This window comes from Arachis hypogaea, chromosome 11 (genome assembly GCF_003086295.3).
Source record: "Arachis hypogaea cultivar Tifrunner chromosome 11, arahy.Tifrunner.gnm2.J5K5, whole genome shotgun sequence".
NCBI classification, from domain to species: domain Eukaryota; kingdom Viridiplantae; phylum Streptophyta; class Magnoliopsida; order Fabales; family Fabaceae; genus Arachis; species Arachis hypogaea.
Genome location: NC_092046.1, coordinates 76,320,245 through 76,329,821, shown reverse-complemented (window position 1 = coordinate 76,329,821; position 9,577 = coordinate 76,320,245).

Sequence of the window (9,577 nt, the reverse complement as noted above, 5' to 3'; positions counted from 1 at the left end):
TTGTATCCTTGATTGGAACGGTCATAGAAGTTATGAGTGGCTGCCACAGTGTTGTCTTCCTGCTGGAGCTGCGGACATTCATCAGTATAATGGCTATAATCAACACAGATCCCGCATACTCTTTGTGGAACCAACTGTTGGCTTTGCTGTGGTGGAGGGGGCTGAGCTTACTGAGCTTGTTGTTGACTCAACTGCATCTGCTTCAGCAAGTTGGTCATTTCACAGATACTCTGAGTTAGAGCAGCAGTCTCTCTACTAGAGGATACTTCTGCAACAGCTTTCGCCCGGCTTTGTTTTTGTCTGTGATTCCTAGTAGATTCAGCTAAGTCGCTGATCAATTGCCATGCCTCATCAGTGGTTTTGTACTTTTTCATAGACCCATTGCTAGCACTTTCCAATGTGGTCTTATCTTGGGGCCTCATGCCCTATGTGACGTAGCTGAGCAACACTATCTTGTTAATCATATGGTGGGGGCATGCTTCCAAAAGATTGTTGAAGCGCTCCTAGTATTCATAGAGAGTCTCAGACTCGTCCTGAACAATCATGGAAATGTCTTTCCTCAGTTTATCAGTAACTTCAGCTGGAAAGAATTTTTCTAAAAATTCTCTTCTAAGCGTATCCCAGTCAGAAACAGTTGCTGCGGGTTGAGTGTAGTACCACTCTCTCGCCTTTCCCTCAAGAGAGAATGGGAAAGCTTTTAACAAAATAGAAGTTTCATCTGCACCATCACGCCTGACAGTAGAACAGGTTGCTTGGAAATCCCTAAGGTGCTTGATAGGCTCTTGAGCAGGTAAGCCATGAAACTTAGGCATTAAGTTGAGCAGTGCAGTCTTTATTTCAAATCTGTATCCACTGCTGGGTGATGCGCTTGAAACGGTTGCAATGTGAAATCAGGGGCTCCAGCCTCTTGGATAGTAACTCTCCTAGGTGCTGCCATGTCACCTGCACATAAATCAACTGAATCAGTAGAAAGGGAGCTTGTTTCTTCCTCAAGTGACGTTTCAGATTTGCCCTCAGAGAGGACTAACCGACGTCGAGCTTGCCTTATACATGAAATAGTTCTTTCAATCTCAGGATCAAATACTGGCAAGCTTGGATCAGGAAGTGAACACGTCATTTAACGAAAGAAACATGCAGCTCATAGTAACGAAAATAAAATAAAATGCAAATAAATAAATTCCAATCAGTCATTTAGCACTCTATTGCAACTCCCCGGCAACGGCGCCAAAAATTGACGTCGCAGAAATTGGCGAGTTAAGAAATTATTATAAGAGATGCGTTGCAAGTATAGTTCTCAACCAACCGAAATTCCGCTTATCAATTTAGAAGGGTTGTCACAAAATTAGAATTAAAATACTGGGAGTATGAATCCCAGGTCGTCTCCCAACGAGTTGCAGAAAGATGTGGTATTTTATTAATCAGATGTTTTCCAAAAGGGTTTGAGTTTGATAGACAGGAAATTAAATCAGAGAATTTATGTAATTTAAATAAAAACCTTGACCGGGAGTAGATTAGTTGGAATCCCTATCCTTGATGGAGTTCTCTCAAGTTCAATTGATATGAAAGTTGTCTGCTCAGTTATCCTTTACCGGATAAAGGAAAGTCAAGCAAGTTGGAAGTCAGTTTCTATTCACAAGTTCTAATCCTCTCCCTTGGGGAGGATTAGTGTCAGTGATTAGATGGCGACCCAACGCTAATCTCAATTATAATTTTACTCTTGAGCATCCAACTCAAGGTCCTCCTTTCAATCAACTCCCAATCAAGTTATGGAACTATTCGCTCATTATGATTGTGAAATTCATGCAATAAGAAAGGGAAATAAAGAAAGACATGATAAATAATAATCAAAGGGATTAATAAAAATAAAAATAGTTCTTGTATTAATAAATTCTAAAAATAATCCAATAGTAACTCTGAATAAACTAAGGATATGAAAGAGTAAGTGACAAGTAAGGAAACAAACTAGAATGATGAAGTCTTGCCGAAGGTAATAACTCTTCTCAATATCCCAATCCAAAAAGCAATAAAATCAAAATCCTAAGAACTATGAATGTGTAGAGAGTAAACCTAGAGGAGGAGTAAAATCAGATCTAAAAATTAAAACTATGCGGAATGAATGTTGTTTTTGGTCTCTGCATGTTCCCTGGCTCTAATCTGCTTTTCTGGGCTGAAAACTGGGTCAAAATAGGGCCCAAAATTGCCCCCAGTGAATTCTGCAGATTCTGTAGATCGCGCACGTCACGCGATCGCGTCATCCACGCGTTCGTGTCATCCAGCGTCTTGCCTTGCCACGCGTGCATGTCGTCCACGCCTTCACATCACTTGTGCAGTTTCCAATCCATGCGTTCGCGTCAGGCACGCGAGCGCGTCATTGCAATTTCTTCTATTTCGCGCGGTCGCGTGAGTTATGCGTCCGCGTCACTTCTCGCTGGTCATCTCCTCAATTTCTTGTGTTCCTTTCATTTTTGCAAGCCTCCTTTCCAATCTCCAAGTCATTCATGCCCTATAAAGCCTGAAACACTTAACACACAGATCACGGCATCGAATGGAATAAAGGAGAATTAAAATACATAATTAAAAGCCTCTAGGAAGCAGTTTTCAACCATGGGGTAATTTTGGGAAGAAATTGTAAATACATGCTAATTTAATGAATAAGTGGGTAAGGATTTGATAAAACCACACAATTAAACATAATATAAACCATAAAATAATGGTTTATCAGCGGCATTCTCTGATCCGGAAGATTCAACCTTGTCATTGGCATTTTGAGTAGGATCGCCAAGATATTGAACTGCTAGAGCTTCACCCTCCATTAGATTGGATGACCACGGCCAATGGCGTTTAATCTGGAGCAGAGGCGATTGATGACCACGACCCATGGCATTGATCACATACAACCTACCATAGAAGAGATCACTCACAAGCAAAGAAGACAGTACTACCAGAATTAATTCAGAAAGGCTAAGCAACTCCAATCCTTAACATATTCCTATTACTGATTACACTTTTTCTTTATTTACATGCCAATTTAGTTTAGATCTCACAAATATTTATCTATCAACTCTTGGTTTCACCTGACTAAGACCTGTAGGATAACCATATCTTGCTTCAAACCAAAATCATCATGGGATCGATCCTGAATCGCTCAGGTATTACTTGGACGACCCAGTGCACTTGCTGGTACAGTTGTACGAAGGTGTGGGGATTCGTGCACCAACAGACCCGCATACGTGGGTAAGACCGCACGACGCGGGGACAATTCCTTGCCCAAGGGGCTCGCGTATGCGGAACAAGGGTCGCGTACATGAGATGGAAAATTTACATTTCTGCATAGCGAAACATGGCATGCGTACACAGAATCCCTATTTTATGAAAATGATATTTTCAAGTTTAAAACCATCCCTCTAGCTTTTCAAACCTGTTTAACACATGTTTAGGGTCTGTTAGTGAGTCTTTAAGACTTAGAGTATAGGTGAGCATGTTAACTAAGTTAGGTAGGGAATTAAGCAAAAGGTTGAGAAGTGAGTGGTTGAATTGTTAATACAATGAAGTGATGAATGATACTTGATATGTGATTGATAATGATGATAATAGTAATGATGAAATTGAGATGAAATGAGGTATGAATTGATGATGATAATGACATTAATAAACAATGAATTAAAAGTTTACTTGGCATATATAATTCATAAAAATTGTTGACTGATGAATCCATATTTGATGATGATTTTTGGTTAAAATTGAATGGATTTAATCATATAAACTTGCACTTATTCCACTAAATAGCATGCATTTGAACTTTCCTCCTAAGTTGTGCTTGATTATGAAAATATGGTCTTTTGTGCCCAATTTGATTAATTTTATTCCATTTACCTTTCATTCGATGCCTTGATGTTATTTGTGAGTGATTTCAGAGGTATAAGGCAGGAATAGCTTGGAGAGAATGGAAGAAGAGCATTCAAAGTGGAGGAAGCATGAAGAATCAAAGGAGAAGAGCTCAGCCTAGTGTGCGTACGCACAGACCTGTGTGCGTACACACAGCCATCAGATCAGAGCCACGCGTGCGTGTGAGCCGCATCGTGTGCGTCGCGCATCCATTCAAGTATCGCCTAGTGTGCGTGCGCACAACCTCGTGTGCGTACGCACGGGTAGATATTTTTGGCAGAGTGTGCGTGCGCACACGTCTGTGCGTTGATGAGCAGATAATTTATACTCTTTTTGGCATTGTTTTTACATAGTTTTTAGTATGTTTTAGTTACTTTTTATTATATTTTTATTAGTTTTTATTCAAAAATCACATTTCTGGACTTTACTATGAGTTTGTGTGTTTTTCTGTGATTTCAGGTATTTTCTGGCTGAAATTGAGGGACTTGAGCAAAAATCTGATTCAGAGGCTGAAAAAGGACTGCAGATGCTATTGGATTCTGACCCTCCTGCACTCGAAGTGGATTTTCTGCAGCTACAAAAGCCCAATTGGCACGCTCTCAATTGCGTTGGAAAGTAGACATCCTGGGATTTCCAAAAATATATAATAGTCTATACTTTGCCCGAGATTTGATGGCCCAAAATGGCGTTCAAAGTCAGCCTAAAACATCTTGGCGTAAAACGCCCAAACTGACACCAGAATTGGAGTTAAACGCCTAAACTGGCACCAAAGCTGGCATTTAACTCCAGGAACAGCCTATGCATGAAAAAGCTTCAATGCTCAGCCCAAGCACACACCAAGTGGGCCCCGGAAGTGGATTTCTGCACTATATGCACTTAGTTACTCATTTTCTCTAAACCCTAGTTACTAGTTTAGTATAAAAACTACTTTTAGTGATTTATTTTAGGAGTTTTTAGAGAGTCTTTTTGACCATCTTTAGAACTTGTATGTTCACGTATGGAGGCTGGCCTCACGGCCATGCCTAGACCTTTCACTTATGTATTTTCTATGGTGGAGTTTCTACACCCCATAGATTAAGGTGTGGAGCTCTGCTTTTCTTCATGAATTAATGCAATTACTACTGTTTTCTATTCAATTCACGCCTACTTCTTCTCCAAGACATACTCTCTTACTTAATTCAGTTAAGTCAGAATGATGGGGTGACCCGTGACAATCACCAAATCTTCGTTACTCGCTTAGCCAAGATTGCGTGCCTGAAAACCACAAAGCGGTCTACATGATGTTCAATGTAGTCATTGGACGATAGCTGGAGTATACTCTCTTAGATATCTAATACACGGACTGAGTTCGTGAGATTAGTATCTTCGTGGTATACGCTAGAACTATTGGCAGCCATTCCTGGGATCCGAAAAGTCTAAACCTTGTATATGGTATTCCGAGTAGGATCTGGGAAGGGATGACTGTGATGAGCTTCAGACCTGCGAATGTTGGGCACAGTGACAGTGTGCAAAAGGACAATGGTCCTATTCTGACGCTAGCGGGAACCGACAGATAATTAGCCGTGCGGTGACAACGCATATGGATTTGTTTTCATGCGAGAGGATCATATAGCTTGCCATGGAAGGAGGTAACACATGGTTGGAAGAAGGCAATAGGAAAGCCGAGGTTCTGAAGCAACAAAGCCTCTCCAGACGCTTATCTGAAATTCCCACCAATGAATTACATAAGTAACTTTATCTTATTTTATATTTTATTTATATTTTAATTATCAAAACCTCATAACCATTTGAATCTGCCTGACAAAGATTTAAAAGGATGACCATAGCTTGCTTCAAGCCGACAATCTCTGTGGGATCGACCCTTACTCACGTAAGGTATTACTTGGACGACCCAGTGCACTTGCTGGTTAGTTACGCGGAGTTGTGAAGAAGTGTTAAGATCATGTTACGCGCACCAAGTTTTTTTGGCGCCGTTGCTGGGGAACTGTTCCTGTACCAAGTTTTTGGCGCCGTTGCCGGGGATTGTTCGAGTTTGGACAACTGACGGTTCATCTTGTTGCTCAGATTAGGTAATTTTATTTTATGTTTAAGCATTTTTTTTAACTTTATTTTTGAAAAAATAATTCAAAAAAAATTTATTAAAAATATACAATATTTTATTTTGTTCTTCAGAATCTTTAAGAATGAATTCCAGAGTTTCATCATGATCTGTTGAAGCCTGGCTGGCTGTCAAGCCATGTCTAAATTTTTTTTTGGACCGAGGTTTCCACTTATCATTGCAAGAGCCTTTGGATTCCCATCTAATTGGCTGTTGTATGTCTGATTTGTATGCTGAAGATTGGCTGGCCATTTGGCCATGTCTAATCTTTTGGACCGAAGCTTTCACATAAAGCTCGGCTGGCTATTAAGCCATGTCTAAAATTTTGGACCGAAGCTTTAGACTAACATTGCATGATTCCTGGAATTCTTATTAAAAAATTTTGAAATTATTTATTTTCTTCATCCAAAATAATTTTCGAAAATTACACAAAAAATTAATAAAATCATAAAAACAAAAAATTTTATGTTTCTTGTTTGAGTCTAGTGTCAAATTTTAAGTTTGGTATCAATTGCATATTTTTAATTTATCTTAAAAAAAATTTTGAAAATCCATGCATATGTTCTTCATGATCTTCAAGTTGTTCTTGATGAATTTCTTTGTTTGATCTTTAAAGTTTTCTTGATTGGTATCTTTTCTTGTTTTTCATATGCATTTTTGAATTATTAGTGTCTATAGAGTAAAAATTTTTAAGTTTGGTGTTTTGCATATTTTTCTTTTCTTAAAACTTTTTCAAAAAAAAAAAAAAAAAACATGTTCTTGATGTTCATCATGATCTTCAAAGTGTTCTTGGTGTTCATCTTGACATTCAAAGTGTTCTTGCATGCATTTTTGTTTTAATCTTAAATTCTTGTGTTTTGCATCATTTTTATGTTTTTCTCTCTCCTCATTAAAAATTCAAAAATAAAAAAAAATATCTTTCCCTTATTTTACTCATAATTTTCGAAATTTTTAATTGATTTAGTCATAAAGTTTTAAAATTTAGTTGTTTCTTGTTAATCAAGTCAAAGTTTCAAATTAAAAAAATTCTATCTTTTTCAAATCCTTTTCAAAAATCAAATCTTTTTCAATTTTCTTCTTAATAATTTCAAAATTTTTTAAATTTATTTTCAAAATCTTCTTCTTATTTTTATTTCATAATTAATTCTAACAATTAATATTTTGATTCAAAAATTTTTTCCAAGTTGTTACTTGCCTATTAAGAAATGATCAATCTTTAAATTTTAGAATCAGATCTTCAAGTTTCTTGTTAGTCAAGTAATCAACTTTAATTTTCAAAATTAAATCTTTTTAATTTTCTTTTCAATTCTTTTTCAAAATAATTTTCAATCATATCTTTTTCAAAACTTAATTTCAAAATCTTTTTCTAACTTCTTATCTTTTCAAAATTGATTTTCAAATCTTTTTCAATTAACTACTTGACTTTTTGTTTGATTTTAAAAAGTTTTCTATTTCAATCATATCTTTTTCAAAACCACCTAACTACTTTTCTCTCACCAATTTTCGAAAATCACTAACCACTTTTTCAAAAATCCTTTTAATTAATTTATTTAGTTCTCAAATTTTATTTTATCTCTTCTTTTAAATTTCGAATACTAACTAATAATTAAAATAAAAACAAAAATATTTTTCTTTTATTTTAATTTAAATTCGAATTCTCTCTCTTTCATCTCTTTCTATTTATTTATTTACTAACACTTCTCTTCTTCTTATAATTCGAACCCTCTCTCCCTCTCTGTGTTCGAATTCTTCATCTTCTCTCTTTTTCATTCTACTCTTCTATTCTTCTACTCACATAAAGGAATCTCTATACTGTGACATAGAGGATTCCTATTCTTTTCTGTTCTCTTCTTTTTCATATGAGCAGGAGCAAGGATAAGAACATCCTTGTTACAGCTGATTCGGAACTTGAAAGGACTCTAAAGAGGAAGCTAAGAGAAGCTAAAGTACAACACTCTGGAGAGGACTTGACAGAATTTTTCAAAAAAGAAGAAGAGATGGCCAAACCCAATAACAATGGTGGAGATGCAAGGAAGATGCTTGGTGACTTTATTGCACCCTCTTCTAACTTCTGTGGAAGGAGCATCTCAATTCCTGCAATTGGAGCAAACAACTTTGACCTTAAGCCTCAATTAGTTTCTCTAATGCAGCAGAATTGCTAGTTTCATGGACTTCCATTGGAAGATCCTCATCAGTTTTTAGCTGAATTCTTGCAAATCTGTAACACTGTTAAGACCAATGGGGTTAATCCTGAGGTCTATAGACTTATGCTTTTCCCCTTTGCTGTAAAAGACAGAGCTAGGACATGGTTGGACTCACAACCTAAAGATAGCCTGAACTCTTGGGAAAAGTTGGTCAATGCTTTCTTGGCCGAATTCTTTCCACCTTAAAAGTTGAGCAAGCTTAGAGTGGAAGTCCAAACCTTCAGATAGAAGGAAGGTGAATCCCTCTATGAAGCTTGGGAAAGATACAAGCAATTGATCAGAAGGTGTCCTTCTGACATGTTTTCAGAATAGAGCATCATATGTATATTCTATGATGGTCTGTCTGAATTGTCTAAGATGTCATTGGATCACTCTGCTGGGGGATCTCTTCATCTAAAGAAGATGCCTGCAGAAGCCCAAAAACTTATTGAAATGGTTGCAAATAACCAGTTCATGTACACTTCTGAAAGGAATCCTGTGAGTAATGGGACAACTCAGAAGATAGGACTTCTTGAGATTAATACTCTGAATGCCATTGATAAACCCCGATTTTGTGGTTTATCATGTGCTTAATTTGGGGGATTTTATCACTTTTTCCCACATTTATTCAATGAAATAGCATGGTTTTGCAATTCTCCCTTGATTTGTGCTTAAATGTGAAAACATGCTTTTTAGGCCTTAAAATAGCTAAATTTAACTCACTTTAATTCCATTCGATACCTTGATATATTTTTTAAGTGGTTTCAGGTTAGAAGGCAAAGATTGGATTGAAGGAATGAAGAAAAAGCATGCAAAGTGGGAGAACTCATGAAGAAATGAAGGAACCGTAAAGTTGTCAAGCCTGACCTCTTCGCACTCAATCGATCATAACCTGAGCTACAGAGATCCAAATGAGGCGGTTTCAGTTGCGTTAGAAATCTAACATCCGGGGCTTCAAAATGATATAAAATTTGCCATATGTTGCTTCGCGTTTAGGGGCGCGCACGCGCCATGTACACGTGCGCGCCGATGCTGCATGTGGCCCACTAAAGATGAAATCGCTGGGGGCGATTTCTGAAGCACTTTGGGCCCAACCCAACTCATTTTTGATGCTATTTCATGCAGAATTCAAGCTTGGGCAAGTGGAGAGCAATTTTTTGTAGCATTATCATCATGTAGGTTAGTTTCTAGAGAGAGAAGCTCCCTCTTCTCTCTAGAATTAGGTTAGGTTAATCTCTTTTAGATCTAGGTTCAATCTCATCTTTTCATCTTGTTTCCTTTATGATTTCTTGTTCCTACTACTTGATTCTCTTAGTCCTCATGTTAATTTCTCTTTTATGTTTCTTTTGTGATGATGCAGTCTTGATAGATTTGGATCTCTTTTATGAAATTTATGTTTAATGTTCTTTTA